Here is a 19,836-nt window from a genome sequence, read left to right as displayed (position 1 = left end):
GGGAAGAAGGAAGGAAAAAGAGAACCTATCATGTATCTTGCAGTGTGCTAGTCACTTTATACTTATTTTTTACTCTAATTGAAACAACTCTACCAGCTGATATACCCTGGCTGTCATCCAGAATCTGTGAAATTTTCCTCTTTGAAAGAACTCAATCCCACTTAGTTTTTGGTTTCTACCAGAAAATATATTAAAAGGAGAAAATTAAAAAGTAGATATTTAAGGAAGAGGGAAATGGAAACTCACATAAAAAATAATAAAGATGGTCTCAAAAATTCAAAAATTATTTCAGTTTAGAATTAATGAGAGATGCAACTCTGAGGTTGTCTTTATATCTAGTAAATATAATGATATTCATTTAAATAGTAATTTCTTTTCTTTATACTTTGTAAGAGTAAAGTTTATAATAGATAAGTTTAATGTTAAATGGAGATTTTTTACCCACATGAACATATTCCTGGCTTTCTCCTCTCAAGGTTTCGGAAGGAGATTTTAGTTGCTGTTCTTTAGCCTCCAAGAGATACTAAAAATTCAGGCATGTTTCTTAACTGAAGCCTTCACTGGAGGCAGGCTGCAAGTCATTGTACTTGCTTCTTGTCTGCCTTCCTATCTAGGAGCCAAAGATATATGGCTTTGCAGGTATATGGATTTTAAAATTCCTTTTAGGTGTATGTTAAAAAAACTTAACAAGTTGCAGCATTAACTGGAATTTTTCTTGTGACTAAGGTTTAAATGACTAAGATCCCTATAAGATGCACTTTTTGTGATTTATTACAAGATGATTTTTGTGGTTCTCTCATGCAGTGGGAAGACAGCATGGCCTTGGTTGTTTTTGTTTTTGTTTTTGCTTTTTGTCTTTTGTTTTTTGTTGTTTTTTAGTTTTGCTTTAACTGCAAAGTTAAAATATTAACTGTAATGTTTGGAGACATTCCTTGAAGGATATCTATCTAGTTCAGTTTTCTGGAGAAGAAGAATGGAAATTCTTCAGATTTTATTTATTAAGAACACATATCTACTTAGAAAAACTTACACTGCTACTTTGTAAATCCTTTATGCTACATTCACAAGGATAATTGTGTTTTCTACATTATATACACTATTTTTGTTAGTCTCTGAATGAATGAAATTGATGTACCTGATTCTATCTCTGTCTGGTTTCTAAACTTTCTTTAAGTGATCTCAAAAGTGCTGTCAACTTGTTCATAAAGAATTTATATTTTCAATTAAAATGAGGCAGACTATTTTGATAGCATTACACTAACCTAAACATTTATAGTAAATGCATTTTGTGTGTGTGTTGAAATGTACCTCATTTCTTATTGAGACAATATTGTGAGAATTTGTATCTTTTAGCTTCTATTTTATTCTAATTTCTGACTTCTCATTGACCTTCAAAAAGAGTAAAGTGTAGATTTGGAAAGAAAATGGATGAGAAATTTCAAAATCTGATAAAAGCCACAGCTAAAAGAAGAGCAATGATTCCCTCGAGCAGAGAATCTCTCTTTGTCTCTGTTTTTGTCTCTGTCTCTCTGTCTCTGTCTCTCTGTCTCTCTGTCTCTCTCTCTCTCTCTCTCTCTCTTTCTCTGTCTCTCTCTCTCTCTCTCTCTCACACACACACATACACACACACACACACACACACAGCCTCACCTGAGCATGCGTGTTATACAGAGGTGTTGAATCACTATATTGTACATCTGAAACAAATATTATACTGTATGTTAACTGAATTGAATTTAAATAAAAACCTAAAAATATTATTATAAAAGGAAACAATCTAAGTAAGGAAATTCAAAAGACAATGAAATTATATATAAATAGCACTGAAGAAAATACGAACCAACCTAGAATTCTCCTATTGGAAAATAAATGTTTCTAAAATGAAGAAGAAATAAAGGCATTCCCACAAATACATAAACCTAACAGAATTTGTCACCGTGAGATTCATCTTATAAAAAGCATTCTTTTGTAGAAGGAAAATGATTTTTATTCAGAAATGTTGATATGAAAACATTTAAAGCAACCAACAGGGTAATTGTTGTATAAATATAGATAATATAACCTGTCCAAAAACAAAACATAGCAATAAGGTTTTCTGGGATCAAAGGAATTCATAAAGAGATCATTACATTTAATAACAGGTCAGCAAGGTAGCTGGATACAAAATTGATATGTACAAAACAACTATATTATATTTTACCAGGAACATACAGTTTGAAATGAAATAAAATAAGCCACCATATACATCAATATAAAATATGAGGTCATTTGAATCAATCTAGCAAAGGTTGTGTAATGTCCTACATGAGAAAAGTTGTAAAAGTTTTATCAAGATTCACTTTAAAAAGACCTAACTTAGTAGAAAGATATAACACATTGATGATTTTGAAAACATTCTATAAAAATATAAATTCTTCCCAAATTCAGGTGTAGATTCAGTGTAATTCTGAGTGTTTTTTGTGTGTATGAACAGGTATGTAACATATGACAAGCTGACTCCAAAACTTACATGGAAATGTAAAGGTTAAAAATGGCCAAGAGACACTTAAATAACAAGCTCTCAAAACTTGGTTTGTCAGTATAGATGAAGAGAAGGATAGATAAGTCAACATGGAAAGACATATGATAAGACAAAGACACAGGGATAACTGTGCTGAATATGGAAAACATATTCATGGAGCATAATGCAAAGCCCAGAAACAGTCTCACATACTTATATACATTTGATTTATGATCATCTCTTTGATTGTTGGTTTTTTCATGTGAATAAATAATTTGTGCTGAGTAAAAATTTATGAGGGCATATGAATCCAGATTTTAGATTATTCTCATTTTATTGCTCAATTCAAGGTATATTTTGGTGTTTTTTGGTGAATCCATTAATATACAACATCAATAAAATAATTTCAGGGGTGCTTGGGTGGCTCAATAGGGTAAGTGTCCAACTCTTGGTTCGGCTTAGGCCATGATCTCGTGGTTTGTGATTTTGAGTCCCCCCATTGGCCTCTGCGCTGACTGTACAGAGCCTGCTTGGGATTCACTCTCTCTCCCTCTCTTCACTCTCTTCTCTCTCTCTTTCTCTCTGTCTCTCAAAATAAATACATAAACTTAAAAAAAAAGACGTGTATAAATAAAATAAAAAATAAAATAATTTCAGCTGCTGTGGGAAAGAAACTGTAAAATTGATATTTATTTAATTGTTACCTGTCAAAGAGGGCTAGGATTCTTTACAGTTACAAAATTAAACTTTATTTATAAAAGTTTTATTACTTTATTAATAATGCCTTTGTGTTTGAAAATGGTTTAAGTGAGAACTATGAGGACACAGTTATGCTCCTTCAAAATAAAGAAATTCAAATAAATTAATTTAGACTTTTCAACTAAAACACCTTATTAGGCACATGGTGGCCAGATACAAGAATCTAGACTGTAAAGAAGAGAATAAATTAAAAGCCACTAGGACACTTATCCACATGAATTATAAGTGAGGGAGGCTGAGAATATGTGCTGTGAGGTGTAATAGGTAAACCAGTAAGACACTTGTTTCCTATTTCCAGCTCATAAAAGTTGATGGAAAATGCACACACATTAACAGTTAAAGTGAAAATTTCTAAGCATTGCATAAAGCCAAATAAAAAGTACTTTTTACTGTATATTGTTAATTTACTTAGTATCCAGAAGCACAGAATTGACTTGATTGAATTCATGGCTTCATGGTACTATACATATTATTTACTCATGATTTTCGTTGTTAATTTATTGTGTTTTTATCTTTACCCTTCATCCTTCAACCCCAGTACCATTTCCTCCTCCACATAAACATCCTTTCTTATTTAACTGTTTTTTTTTCAATGCACTGTCATGTTTTTTTTCTTATATGTGTATTTATAAGACCATATGGACTATTAATTTATGTTTTTGATAAGTTTACAAACACATTTTGCTATAAATCTCTGTTTCTTTTTAAATTCAAAGTTATGTTATTTTTTTCACATGTTTACATTCAATATCTACATATAGTTCATTTCTTCTCATCACTGTGTAGTATCCTATTACACATATAGCAACCACTATTTTAATATTGTCCCCATGATAAACATCTAGGTAGCCTTCTTCTATTTGCTAAAAAGAAGAAGAAGAAGAAGAAGAAGAAGAAGAAGAAGAAGAAGAAGAAGAAAGGAAGAAGGAAGAAGGAAGAAAGAAGAAAAGAAAGAAGAAAGAAGAAAGAAGAATATTGCAGTAGACATCCTTACGCATGTCTCCTATTCCCCTCTGAGTTTTCTAGCCACTTTGCTTAATTTTATCTTTTTGAAAACATGCCAACATTTACACAGCTGAATACCTCTTCACTGAAAGTTAAGATGTATTCAAACAAAGGTAGAATTAGTGAAAAGTAAGAACAAATGAGAAAAAAAAAGATCATGTAGACACACATAATGAGAAAATAGTAAGATAAAACAAGTTGCTAATACGCTATTTGGAGTTATCTAGAAAGAAGGACAAGAGTAAGTGAGTAAACAGTAAGTATATAAACAGAAAACATATACACACACATATAAAAGAAAAATGGAGAGATGTTAAAGGATATCTATATATGCAAAATAGTGAATATGATGTGAGAGTGAAACAATTAGAATACAACAAAAATTCAAATCATAAAATAACTCTAAGGGAATGTATTTTTTCTTTGTAAAGTATTTGACATCAAAACAATAAAAATCCCATAGGTTAAATCTAATAATACCCGAGAACCAGAGTGGCAGGTTCTCTTGGGAAAAAAAATGCTGGTGGGGAAGAAAAAGACCTCATAATCAAATAAGCTGTTATAGAAGATTTTATTGCTACTTACATTCAGATATAGTGTTTAAAAGTCAAAGTGGTCAAAGTTTGTTTAATTTTGCTAAAAGAATACAATTTTTAAAAACTCATACTCAAGGATAGAATTTTAGAGTGAAATGTTAAAATGAACATTGGCAAAAAAGCATTCCATTAAACTAAAATGAAATAATTAAATAATAAAAATGAATTCAATTGTAGTTATGTGTGTATATATATACATATATATGTGTATATATATATATATATATATATATATATGATTTTTGGCAGTCAAATTACTAGTATTCTCAATGTATAATATATCTACTATAATACAATTATATATATTCTATAATGTTATTATTAAATTATGGGGTTAAATTAGCATTATAAATATGTGTAATATATACTATATATTATGATTGATGAAAAAAATTTATTTCTTACAAAATGAAAACATAAATTGAAAATTAAAATAGGAAATGCACCACTTGTTTATATGTATGTTTTCTAAACTATGGTACATGGTCTACTTAAAGCCTACCAAAATAGTGAAATTAGAAAATTTATCATAGCTAAGAATTATTGGTATTTAAAATATACAGTATTTAAAACACTGTATAGTGTTTTAAAAAATCTCCTTCCAACCCAGAATACCTCTTGACAAATGTACAGAAAGAAGAAAGAAAATAATTTAAAAATTGCATAAGCAGTGTACCAGAATGTCAAGCACATCACTGGCAATCTCTAAGGTATTGCAAGGACAGAAAGAAATCTCACTCCTGAATGTAGCCAAGCATACCAACCCATTACATATATATTCCCAAGATAACCAATAATTACTTATCAACTAAGAGGATTTGACAGCACCATTTGTCACACACAGTTCATCCTAAATTCACTTGGTAATTGGGGTGAACCTCTATGTTAGCTGGTCGGCTTTATCTAAAAGAACAAAAAACTCTCATATCTTTATGACAGGAGGTAATTTTGCAGTCTAGAATGAGTGCCCACTGAAGTTAGGTTCCTACCCTTCCAGAGAAACTTGGAGAGAGGGACATTATTTTCTTTGATGTTTACACTTCAAAGAGACGGTTGCTAGTGTTAGAGAAAGTTATTCTGAAGTCTGAAAGCTGATAAGAGAGAGACTTATTTAACTTTTAAAAAAGGCTTGCATACATATGAAACACAGAAAAAAGAACTTTCAATTACAAGTTTTCTAAAGTAAATAAGAAAAGGAAGGGAAGAAAAGTCTCTTTCCTTATTTTCAACAGAAGTAATTAAGCTTCTTATTTTTAATTTTTATTTGCTTTTATAGAATCTATATCAAATAGAAAATTCAGGGTTTTTTGAAGATTACACATTTAAGCTTTATATGGAAGAAATCTTACTAGGTCTTTCTATATATATATAAATTTTCTGATCAAAACCTGGTAAAATCAAATAGTATCACAGGAAAGCCATTAAAAATAATTATTTAAAAATTTAGCAAAATGTATTAATTAAAACAGCCTTATATTTATATAAGACAATACATATTTATTCACATTATATATAAGTGTGACTAAAAATATATGGGAAACAAAATATTAAAGTCAAATTCTGTTTTCCTGAAAGAAAACTATCATAATTCAAATTTACTTGGAAATTCATATGCTTCAGGAAATCAGTGTGCTTCAATAAACCAGAACTAGTGTTTCTAATTCAAAATATGAATTAAGATTAACATATACTTACTATAATAGAATTAAGACTAAAATAGACTTATAATCTTCATTCCTTTTTATTCAGAGAAAATTTTCAAGTTAAAAAATTACAGATTTACTAGGTTATACTACTGGTTGCCTAAAATTTTCAACTCATTGTGTATTCTAGCACCTTACCAGTAATGGTACTGTTAAAAATAGTCTTGGATTTTGATGTCTATAGAGTTTTATGACAAGCACAGACTGTGCAACTTCTGTTGATGATTTATGTTAATAGGGAGGGACAGTTATTGTATGCAGGCCTGAATTTTTTTAAGTTGTACAATTGGAAATACTCTGAAATTTCACTGAAACCATTTAATAAGTGGTTGTTTCTCTGGGATTGGGAAGAATAATGTCAAAATTGTGACATAAACTTATTTTTTTCTTTTTTTTTTTAAATGAAACATACATTTATTAAGGTATTATTTATATACAATAAAATTGACCCATTGTAAATGTACAGTTTGACGGATTTGGGAAACTCTCTATAAACATGTAGCCACCAACATCACAACTAAGATGTAGACAAGTTCCATTTCCCTAAAAAGCTTTCTCCTTCTCCTTTGTAGTGGATACCAACTTGTACCCATCATACCAGAGAAGATGAATCTGCTATCACTATAGTTTTCCCTTTATATAAATTGACTTACATAATATTTTATATTTTACTACTCAGCGTAATGTCTAAGATTTATCCAGGTTGTTGTACGTATCATTTTTTTCTTTCTTTCCTTTTGATCACCGTGTAATATTCTACAGTATGCTTAGCCACAATTTGCTTTCCATTCACTAGTAGATGGACATATGGGTTGCTTTGAGCTTTAAGTTGTTATGAATAAAGCAGCTGGGAGTATTAACATACACATCTGTGTAAACATATATTTTATCTGCCTTTGATAAGTACCAAAGAGTAGAATTACTGGTTTGTAGGGTAAGTGTATGTTTTACTCTATATAATACAGCTATATTGTTTTTTAAAGTGCCTAACATTTTGGCCACCGACCAGTGTGTGAAAGTTTCACTTACTCCCCATACTCACCAAACCTGAGTATTTTCACTTTAGCTATTTTAGTATATGTGTGTGTAGTTGTTTTTCATTGTCATTCTGATTTGTATTTTTCCCACGGCTAGCGATGTTTAGCATCTTTTCACATGAAAATTTTCCAGTGTTTATCTTCCTTTGTGAAGTGTCTGTATATATCTTTGATTTTTTAATTAGGCCATCTTATTTTTGAGTTGTAAGAGCTCTCTACATATTTTGTGCAGAAACCCATTGTTGGATTTGAAAAGAAAACTTCCCACAGTCTGTAATTTGCTTTGTTTTTTCCTTAGTTTTGTCTTTCAAAAAGCAAAACTTTTTAATGATGAAATTTATTCTATCAATTTTTGTACATTTTGTTTTTTCTGTTTTTTAAAAAAAATCTCAGCCTAATCTAATTCTCAGATGTTTTCTCCTATTTTTTTACCTTGTACATTGATGTCTGTATATGAGAGTAAAGATACACATGCCTTTTTATGTTAACAGTTTTCTATTTCAGAATTTTTAGGTAAATCCAAAGAAATTTTAGTCGAATTATTTTAGGAAAAGGCAGTGTATTGAATTATACATATTGCCAGTAAGTCTAATCAAAAGTGCCATTTTTGCCTGTTTATTTTCTTAAAGTAGGTTTTGGCCATTTATGTTCTCATAATTACAAGAAATATATATTCTAATATAGTTCCCTTTGGGGATTGTGTTAGCCAAAGTAAATTGATGAGAACTACAATAATGTAGAAAGATTGATAATAACATAAAATCACATAGAATTAATTCATGTGGAAAAATAGACAATAAAACGGTAGGGATCGTTGAGTACTACTTCTAGATTACCTCTTCTAAGTTTTTCAATAAATTTTCTGTAGTGCTAGCATATGTTCCTAAAGGTGTCTTTATAAATAAGCTCTAATTTAAAGAAATATCTAGGGGTGCCTGCATTGCTCAGTCAGTTAAACATCTGACTCTTGATTTCAGCTCAGGTCATGATCTTACGGTTTGTGAGATCAAGCCTCAAGCTGGGCTTTGTGCTGACAGTGCAGAGCCTGGTTGGGGTTCTTTTTCTCCCTCTCTCTCAAAATAAATAAATAAACATTAAAAAAAAAACATAAAGAAATATCCTTACCACTGTGTCACAACTATGATATTATGTAAGGCCATTATCACTGAGAAGTTATTTGGTAGTTTCTTTTTCCTACATTTATTGTGATTTAGATCTTTCAAGAAATGGTGGCTTAATTTTCTTCCAAATGCATTTATGATCCCTAAGTAGAGATGACAGTACATCTCATAACAAGATAGCTTACAGACTTGTTAAATAATATGATTTAAACATCAACGCAAATTGAGTTTTTTTTGAAATTAGGTATTTATTCATAAAATGTAGAGATTTTATTATTGTCAAGTTTTATAATACCTACCTATTCCTTATAATTAGAAAAGTGATTTAGTATATAGGAAATTTCTTAATTAACTGTTTGTGAATATCTAATGATAAAGGATGAAGAAAAGAGAAGTAAATGAAGAAGTTTCTCCTCTTTGGTGAATTGTAAATTCATAACCTTGTTTGTAGCATATTGTAATTTCCAGAGATGGCCACATATCCCTTTTCATATGTTGTTCTTGCCATGTGACTGGCATTCTTGAATCCATGATCTATGTTCCGTCCTCTTGAATCTGGGTTGGAATAGTGTTTGTCTCCATAGAAAATGGTGAAAATAAATTCTATGTGATTTCAATGCTAGATCTTAATGTTACAGGTTCCATCTGGCTTTTTCTCTGCAAGGACACATGGAGATGGAATCCAGTTACTGTGCTGAGGGGAAGCCTGAACCAACCTATCTGAAGAGACCACATGGACAGGCACAATGTATAGAAACTGAGGTTCTTAGATGACTGTCACTATCAACCATTAGATTTGTGAATAAATTATCCTTCAACAGATTTTAGGTTCAAGTCTTTGGGTTTCATGCATGAGGCTACAGACATTGTAGAGGAAAGACAAACTATGCTGTGCTGATGTGAAATTCCAGCCACAGAATCAATGGTTGCTTTTTGCCATTGAATTTTATAGTAATTTTCATTTATTTATTTTTATTTTTTAAAATTTTTAAAAAATGTTTGTTTATTTTTGAGAGAGAGACAGTGTGTGAGTGGGGTAGGAGCAGAGGGAGAGGGAGACGCAGAATCAGAAACAGGCTCCAGGCTCTGAGCTGTCAGCACATAGCCTGATGCAGGGCTTGAACTCAAGAACCATGAGATCATGACCTGAGCTGAAGTCAGACTCCCACTGACAGAGCCACCCAGGCACCCCAATAATTTTTATATAGCATTAAGTAACTGGATAATGTTTAATATTTTTAAAGAAGTGAGTATATTTTAGAATAATATAGTACATAATATATCAGAGATTGCTTTTTATCATTTATGAGGCTTGGCCATAAAAGTAATTTATATCTATATATTAGTAGGCTTCGCCTCACTAATAATCCATGTAGGCTAATTTTATTAGGTTTCGATTTTTTCTAAATTTGTCTTAGTAGTAAAGTTAACAATATGAAAGCACCCCCTATACCTTATAGAAGAGAATTGGACATTAGAACCACCAAGGGTTTACCCATCTCTATCTATATGAACTGATAAATGGGACCAGTTAAAGATCTTAGCCCTTGTTGTAGATTATAGTTGTTCTGGTTGGCACATGTTTCCCATTTCAGTGTTTTGCTAATATCACCAATTCCCTCTGATTCTGATTAGTAGAAATTAATTGCAGTACAGTCATAGTCCAGGATCTTGAAATCATAACTTTCCTGGGAGGGAATGGCTGCTTATGAAAGCAAATTTCCTGTAACCAAAAAGGGGAAAGGAAAGAATGGGTGGTTGATACTGCTTTTGTCTTTCAACGGGTAGACTTATTTTGTTTTTAATGTACCTTGTGTGGGAAAGTGAAGACATATACAACCTAGTTCACAAATTTTCCTGTACAGAGTATAGTGGAAAAGTGTGAATCTTTGAAGCCACAGAGAAACAATCTTTCATGTTATAGTTGTGTTATTTAGGGCTATTTATTTAACATATCTGATAGTTTGCATATTTTTTCAATGTGGTAATAAACCTATTGTAGAGAGACGTTGCTGACTAATAAATGGCATTGTAACTATAAAATTCTTGCATTGTACAGAAAGAGACACCCCTCCCCATATGTGTGTGTATATAATTTATATAATATAGAATAATTACAAGTTATAACCCAAAATGCACCCCTTTTCTCTTCTTTTTGCATTTTTCCCTTTCCTTAGGAGACCTCATCTAGTCCTTTGTATTCAACTTTCATTTATATGGTAAATTTATATCTGCATCTCAGAATTACCAGCCAAAAATAAGAGTGTGCTGGGAACAAGGATTATAAATCCAAGTTAAATAGGTAAAAGAATGAAGAGAAAGAGAAACTTGGATATAAAAATGAATCTATTGTTTCAGTGAGCCTTTGGAAAGGCAAAAAGCTGAATAAGAAAAAGGGTCTTTTAAATTATGGAACAGGAGTTCCAAAGGGCATGGTCAATGGGTTTGTGTTGGAAAAGAGAAGCATGGTATTAGGGTAGGGAAAAGAAACAGAGCACTGTAAATATGAGAATGCAAGAGGGACAATTCTTGGCAAGGGGAAATGATGCTGAAGTAAACAGGGATGTGACACTTGGTGGATTTACAACTTGTCATCACCTGGAGACTGGGGAGCATTCCTGGTTCACAATGCTCAGCTAGTGCTCAGCTATGGAGGATATTGGATGATTCGCTAGTGTGGCCTTGGTGTTCCTTTCCACTTGGCTTACAGTGGTGGGTACTCATGACAGTAGGCAGAAACCAGAGTATGGCCATAAGAACCTTGTGAACTGGCACAGAGTTTAGGTGCTAGCGTGCAGAAGCTGTGTTGTGTGCCACATGCAGAGGAGTGGGAGTAGAGTGGTCTTACTTGAAGAGAAGCCAGAGGTAGGACAATTTAGCACAGTATTTAACTTGAATGTATAGTTGGTTTTGCAGAAAGAATAAACACAGTTGTTCTGTGTGGCTTGATTTCCAGGTAGCACAGGTATGATTGCTGACGGCCGTGCAAGATGGCAGAATTTGACAGTGCACAGTCATTAACATAAATGGCCTCAGAATCCTATTATAGAGAGTTAATATAGAAAAGGGAACAGGGGTTCCGGAAGATGGCGGCGTAGGAGGACGCGGAGCTCACAGCGCGTCCGGCCGATCACTTAGATTCCACCTACACCTGCCTAAAGAACCCAGAAAACCGCCAGAGGATTAGCAGAAGGGAGTCTCCGGAGTCAAGCGCAGACTAGAGGCCCACGGAAGAGGGTAGGAAGGGCGGCGAGGCGGTGCGCGCTCCACGGACTGGCGGGAGGGAGCCGGGGCGGAGGGGCGGCTCGCCGGCCAAGCAGAGCCCCCGAGTCTGGCTGGCAAAAGCGGAGGGGCCGGACGGACTGTGTTCCGACAGCAAGCGCGACTTAGCGTCTGGGAGGTCATAAGTTAACAGCTCTGCTCGGAAAGCAGGAAGGCTGGAGGACAAAGGGAGGGAGAGCTGCTGAGCCCCCGGACGGCAGAGCTCAGCTTGGCAGGGAACAAAGGCGCCAGCGCCATCTCCCCCGCCCATCCCCCAGCCAAAATCCCAAAGGGAACCAGTTCCTGCCAGGGAACTTGCTCGCTCCGCGCAAACACCCAACTCGGTGCTTCTGCGGAGCCAAACCTCCGGCAGCGGATCTGACTCCCTCCCGCTGCCACAGGGCTCCTCCTGAAGTGGATCACCTAAGGAGAAGCGAGCTAAGCCTGCCCCTCCAGCCCCCGTGCACCTTGCCTACCCACCCCAGCTAATACACCAGATCCCCAGCAACACAAGCCTGGCAGTGTGCAAGTAGCCCAGACGGGACACGCCACCCCACAGTGAATCCCGCCCCTAGGAGAGGGGAAGAGAAGGCACACACCAGTCTGACTGTGGCCCCAGCAGTGGGCTGGGGGTAGACATCGGGTCGGACTGCGGCCCCGCCCACTAACTCCAGTTATACACCACAGCACAGGGGAAGTGCCCTGCAGGTCCTCACCACGCCAGGGACTCTCCAAAATGACCAAACGGAAGAATTCCCCTCAGAAGAATCTCCAGGAAATAACAACAGCTAATGAACTGATCAAAAAGGATTTAAATAATATAACAGAAAGTGAATTTAGAATAATAGTCATACAATTAATCGCTGGGCTTGAAAACAGTATACAGGACAGCAGAGAATCTCTTGCCACAAAGATCGAGGGACTAAGGAACAGTCACGAGGAGTTGAAAAACGCTTTAAACGAATTGCAAAACAAAATGGAATCCACGATGGCTCGGCTTGAAGAGGCAGAGGAGAGAATAGGTGAACTAGAAGATAAAGTTATGGAGAAAGAGGAAGCTGAAAGAAAGAGAGATAAAAAAATCCAGGAGTATGAGGGGAAAATTAGAGAACTAAGTGATACACTAAAAAAAAAATAATATACGCATAATTGGTATCCCAGAGGAGGAAGAGAGAGGGAAGGGTGCTGAAGGGGTACTTGAACAAATTATAGCTGAGAACTTCCCTGAACTGGGGAAGGAAAAAGGCATTGAAATCCAAGAGGCACAGAGAACTCCCTTCAGACGTAACTTGAATCGATCTTCTGCACGACATATCATAGTGAAACTGGCAAAATACAAGGATAAAGAGAAAATTCTGAAAGCAGCAAGGGATAAACGTGCCCTCACATATAAAGGGAGACCTATAAGACTCGTGACTGATCTCTCCTTTGAAACTTGGCAGGCCAGAAAGGCTTGGCACGATATCTACAGTGTGCTAAACAGAAAAAATATGCAGCCGAGAATCCTTTATCCAGCAAGTCTGTCATTTAGAATAGAAGGAGAGATAAAGGTCTTCCCAAACAAACAAAAACTGAAGGAATTTGTCACCACGAAACCAGCCCTACAAGAGATCCTAAGGGGGATCCTGTGAGACAAAGTACCAGAGACATCACTACAAGCATAAAACATACAGACATCACAATGACTCTAAACCCATATCTTTCTATAATAACACTGAATGTAAATGGATTAAATGCGCCAACCAAAAGACATAGGGTATCAGAATGGATAAAAAAACAAGACCCATCTATTTGCTGTCTACAAGAGACTCATTTTAGATCTGAGGACACCTTTAGATTGAGAGTGAGGGGATGGAGAACTATTTATCATGCTCCTGGAAGCCAAAAGAAAGCTGGAGTAGCCATACTTATATCAGACAAACTAGACTTTAAATTAAAGGCTGTAACAAGAGATGAAGAAGGGCATTATATAATAATCACAGGGTCTATCCACCAGGAAGAGCTAACTATTATAAATGTCTATGCGCCAAATACCCGAGCCCCCAGATATATAAAACAATTACTCATAAACATAAGCAACCTTATTGATAAGAATGTGGTCATTGCAGGGGACTTTAACACCCCACTTACAGAAATGGATAGATCATCTAGACACACAGTCAATAAAGAAACAAGGGCCCTGAATGATACATTGGATCAGATGGGCTTGACAGATATATTTAGAACTCTGCATCCCAAAGCAACAGAATATACTTTCTTCTCGAGTGCACATGGAACATTCTCCAAGATAGATCATATACTGGGTCACAAAACAGCCCTTCCTAAGTTTACAAGAATTGAAATTATACCATGCATACTTTCAGACCACAATGCTATGAAGCTTGAAATCAACCACAGGAAAAAGTCTGGAAAACCTCCAAAAGCATGGAGGTTAAAGAACACCCTACTAACGAATGAGTGGGTCAACCAGGCAATTAGAGAAGAAATTAAAACATATATGGAAACAAACGAAAATGAAAATACAACAATCCAAACGCTCTGGGATGCAGCGAAGGCAGTCCTGAGAGGAAAATACATTGCAATCCAGGCCTATCTCAAGAAACAAGAAAAATCCCAAATACAAAATCTAACAGCACACCTAAAGGAAATAGAAGCAGAACAGCAAAGGCAGCCTAAACCCAGCAGAAGAAGAGAAATAATAAAGATCAGAGCAGAAATAAACAATATAGAATCTAAAAAAACTGTAGAGCAGATCAACGAAACCAAGAGTTGGTTTTTTGAAAAAATAAACAAAATTGACAAACCTCTAGCCAGGCTTCTCAAAAAGAAAAGGGAGATGACCCAAATAGATAAAATCATGAATGAAAATGGAATGATTACAACCAATCCCTCAGAGATACAAACAATTATCAGGGAATACTATGAAAAATTATATGCCAGCAAATTGGACAACCTGGAAGAAATGGACAAATTTCTAAACACCCACACTCTTCCAAAACTCAATCAGGAGGAAATAGAAAGCTTGAACAGACCCATAACCAGCGAAGAAATTGAATCGGTTATCAAAAATCTCCCAACAAATAAGAGTCCAGGACCAGATGGCTTCCCAGGGGAGTTCTACCAGACATTTAAAGCAGAGATAATACCTATCCTTCTCAAGCTATTCCAAGAAATAGAAAGGGAAGGAAAACTTCCAGACTCATTCTATGAAGCCAGTATTACTTTGATTCCTAAACCAGACAGAGACCCAGTAAAAAAAGAGAACTACAGGCCAATATCCCTGATGAATATGGATGCAAAAATTCTTAATAAGATACTAGCAAATCGAATTCAACAGCATATAAAAAGAATTATTCACCATGATCAAGTGGGATTCATTCCTGGGATGCAGGGCTGGTTCAACATTCGCAAATCGATCAACGTGATACATCACATTAACAAAAAAAAAGAGAAGAACCATATGATCCTGTCAATCGATGCAGAAAAGGCCTTTGACAAAATCCAGCACCCTTTCTTAATAAAAACCCTTGAGAAAGTCGGGATAGAAGGAACATACTTAAAGATCATAAAGGCCATTTATGAAAAGCCCACAGCTAACATCATCCTCAACGGGGAAAAACTGAGAGCTTTTTCCCTGAGATCAGGAACACGACAGGGATGCCCACTGTCACCGCTGCTGTTTAATATAGTGCTGGAAGTTCTAGCATCAGCAATCAGACAACAAAAGGAAATCAAAGGCATCAAAATTGGCAAAGATGAAGTCAAGCTTTCGCTTTTTGCAGATGACATGATATTATACATGGAAAATCCGATAGACTCCACCAAAAGTCTGCTAGAACTGATACATGAATTCAGCAAAGTTGCAGGATACAAAATCAATGTGCAGAAATCAGTTGCATTCTTATACACTAACAATGAAGCAACAGAAAGACAAATGAAGAAACTGATCCCATTCACAATTGCACCAAGTAGCATAAAATACCTAGGAATAAATCTAACCAAAGATGTAAAAGATCTGTATGCTGAAAACTATAGAAAGCTTATGCAGGTAATTGAAGAAGATATAAAGAAATGGAAAGACATTCCCTGCTCATGGATTGGAAGAATAAATATTGTCAAAATGTCAATACTACCCAAAGCTATCTACACATTCAATGCAATCCCAATCAAAATTGCACCAGCATTCTTCTCGAAACTAGAACAAGCAATCCTAAAATTCATATGGAACCACAAAAGGCCCCGAATAGCCAAAGTAATTTTGAAGAAGAAGACCAAAGCAGGAGGCATCACAATCCCAGACTTTAGCCTCTACTACAAAGCTGTCATCATCAAGACAGCATGGTATTGGCATAAAAACAGACACATAGACCAATGGAATAGAATAGAAACCCCAGAACTAGACCCACAAACGTATGGCCAACTCATCTTTGACAAAGCAGGAAAGAACATCCAATGGAAAAAAGACAGTCTCTTTAACAAATGGTGCTGGGAGAACTGGACAGCAACATGCAGAAGGTTGAAACTAGACCACTTTCTCACACCATTCACAAAAATAAACTCAAAATGGATAAAGGACCTGAATGTGAGACAGGAAACCATCAAAACCTTAGAGGAGAAAGCAGGAAAAGACCTCTCTGACCTCAGCCGTAGCAATCTCTTACTCGGCACATCCCCAAAGGCAAGGGAATTAAAAGCAAAAGTGAATTACTGGGACCTTATGAAGATAAAAAGCTTCTGCACAGCAAAGGAAACAACCAACAAAACTAAAAGGCAACCAACGGAATGGGAAAAGATATTTGCAAATGACACATCGGACAAAGGGCTAGTATCCAAAATCTATAAAGAGCTCATCAAACTCCACACCCGAAAAACAAATAACCCAGTGAAGAAATGGGCAGAAAACATGAATAGACACTTCTCTAAAGAAGACATCCGGATGGCCAACAGGCACATGAAAAGATGTTCAACGTCGCTCCTCATCAGGGAAATACAAATCAAAACCACACTCAGATACCACCTCACGCCAGTCAGAGTGGCCAAAATGAAGAAATCAGGAGACTATAGATGCTGGAGAGGATGTGGAGAAACAGGAACCCTCTTGCACTGTTGGTGGGAATGCAAATTGGTGCAGCCGCTCTGGAAAGCAGTGTGGAGGTTCCTCAGAAAATTAAAAATAGACCTACCCTATGACCCAGCAATAGCACTGCTAGGAATTTATCCAAGGGATACAGGAGTACTGATGTATAGGGGCACCTGTACCCCAATGTTTATAGCGGCACTCTCAACAATAGCCAAATTATGGAAAGAGCCTAAATGTCCATCAACTGATGAATGGATAAAGAAATTGTGGTTTATATACACAATGGAATACTACGTGGCAATGAGAAAAAATGAAATATGGCCTTTTGTAGCAACATGGATGGAACTGGAGAGTGTGATGCTAAGTGAAATAAGCCATACAGAGAAAGACAGATACCATATGGTTTCACTCTTATGTGGATCCTGAGAAACATAACAGAAACCCATGGGGGAGGGGAAGGAAAAAAAAAAAAAAAAAAAAAAAGAGGTTAGAGTGGGAGAGAGCCAAAGCATTAGAGACTGTTAAAAACTGAGAACAAACTGAGGGCTGATGGGGGGTGGGAGGGAGGGCAAGGTGGGAGGGAGGGCAGGGTGGGTGATGGGTATTGAGGAGGGCACCTTTTGGGATGAGCACTGGGTGTTGTATGGAAACCAATTTGACAGTAAATTTCATATATTAAAAAATAAAAAAATAAAAAAATAAAAAAAAGAAAAAATAAATAAATAAATATAATTTAAAAAAAAAAAAAAAAAAAAAAGAAAAGGGAACAAATGACAGCTGTAATGAGTAGATTATATAGTTGGTCATACCTGATAACTGTTGGTGGTGAGGGAAGGGGAAAAAAAAAGGACACAAGGGAGACATTGCATGAGACACTTTTAGACCTTGCATGAGACAGTGAAGCAAGAACTTTAAAAATACCACCATTCTTTGTTGTCGTTGTTGTTAATCTTAGGCTTGTGTGGAGTCAGAAATATGGGGCACATCAATAACTATTTGAGTCTCCAGTTTATTCTTAACAAGATTTACAATCCATTTTATAGTTTCTGTTTATGTATTTTTTCATTCTTGTTTCTTCCCTTTGTGTAATCATTCTTTTCCTATTAAGCTTTGTCTACAATACAAGATGACACATTTTCCTTTTGCAGTGAAAAACTAAATGCAGTTGGTTTTCTTTTTATTCAAAGCTTTCTTGAAATTCTCCCATTCTAACTATGTACCCAATTTGTATTTTAATTAATTTCCTTTAATTTTTCATAGCTAATATTTTGCGTTGTTTTAACTTATTTTCAAAATAATTCCTAGACTGGGTTTTGTTTGTTTGTTTTTTCTGTAAAGCAGTAATTTCTCAACTCTGGCTGTATATTGGAAGTCTTAGGGAGAGTACCTCTGAGTGATACCCAACCTCACCCTCATATATATAATTTATTTAGTAGATTTCATTTCTAAAAGTTTTCAAAGCTCCACTAAGTGGTTTTAATGTATAGACAAGGATGAGAATCACTGATTTTCATATTTTTATATCAGAGTTTTCATAGTCCCCCTAAGTGATTTTAATATGGCTTTAACGTACAAATATGAATAAGGATCATAGAATTAGAATATTTAAAGGGGAATATTCAATGAGAAATTTAAAATTATCATGACTTATTCTTCTCTCTTTTACTACACTTTTTATACAAATGAAAAATCCTACGTTGGAATTTGGTCAGCACTACTGCAGGTTTCATTGAAGGAGGTATCCTGAGCATGCCAGCACAGACAGTAATACTTGTCTTTAACACAGCATTTCATATATAAAGCCACTTCACAGCAGTCAGAGCTGTATATGGCCTCTAACATTTTGAAAATTCTTTTCTACCTTAGTCAACATGGGCATATTTTGAGTGATGAATTACCAGCAGCTTCTTCATGATCTTTTCCTTTCCAAATGCAGGTTCTCTTTTCCAAACAAACTAAAATGAATCTCTTCCAGTAAGGCACTGATAGACCTGATGAAAATCTTGGTTATTTTTGTTTATATTTAGCTATTAAAGTAGATCTTGTATATAGAGAGTCACAGTGGCCACATTTATTCTGTTTTGAAACACTTGGAAAAGTTGCTAGGAAAATCTCATGTATAACTTGATTTATTTCTGGATTTCTTTTATATGCCATCTGCTAATTGATAACATTAATAGAGTTTTTACTTACAATGTTTTGTTTCAGAATAATCAGTTTACTATGCCCAGCAAAAGCACTTCTAAAAAAATATGAATTTACTGCTTTTGAGTGCTTGCTTAAAAATGTTACAAATCTGTTCATTCATTCAGTGTTATAATTCCTGTTTTGTTTTGTTTTGTTTTGTTTTTTTCCGATTATCTTTGTAATGATTCATTGCTTAAATTACTTAGTTTATACTCACTGTACAGACAAAGTCTTGCAGGGAACTCTGAAACATTCCTCTGATAACTCAAAAACGTGAGATCTTTTCTGCCAGCACAGTATTTGCAGATTTTACCCCTACTGTCCCAGACTGGCAAACTGCAACCTAAGAAAGTTACTATAGAAAGATACTAGCTGTGTTCATGACAGCCTGATATTCCTTGAGTTGATGTCTAAACACTAAATTATTGGTTAGTTACTGAGATATTGTGCATACCCAAGGAAAGTTGTACAAAGGAAAGAGAACAAAAAGGAATGTTTTTTGACTCTTAATGATAGAGAATAAACAGGGTTGATGGAGGAAGGTGGGTGGGGGATGGGCTAGATGGGTGATTGGGTATTAAGGAATG

This window comes from Panthera onca, chromosome B1 (genome assembly GCF_046562875.1).
Source record: "Panthera onca isolate mPanOnc1 chromosome B1, mPanOnc1 haplotype 2, whole genome shotgun sequence".
NCBI classification, from domain to species: Eukaryota; Metazoa; Chordata; class Mammalia; order Carnivora; family Felidae; genus Panthera; species Panthera onca.
This window is presented reverse-complemented; position numbering follows the sequence as displayed.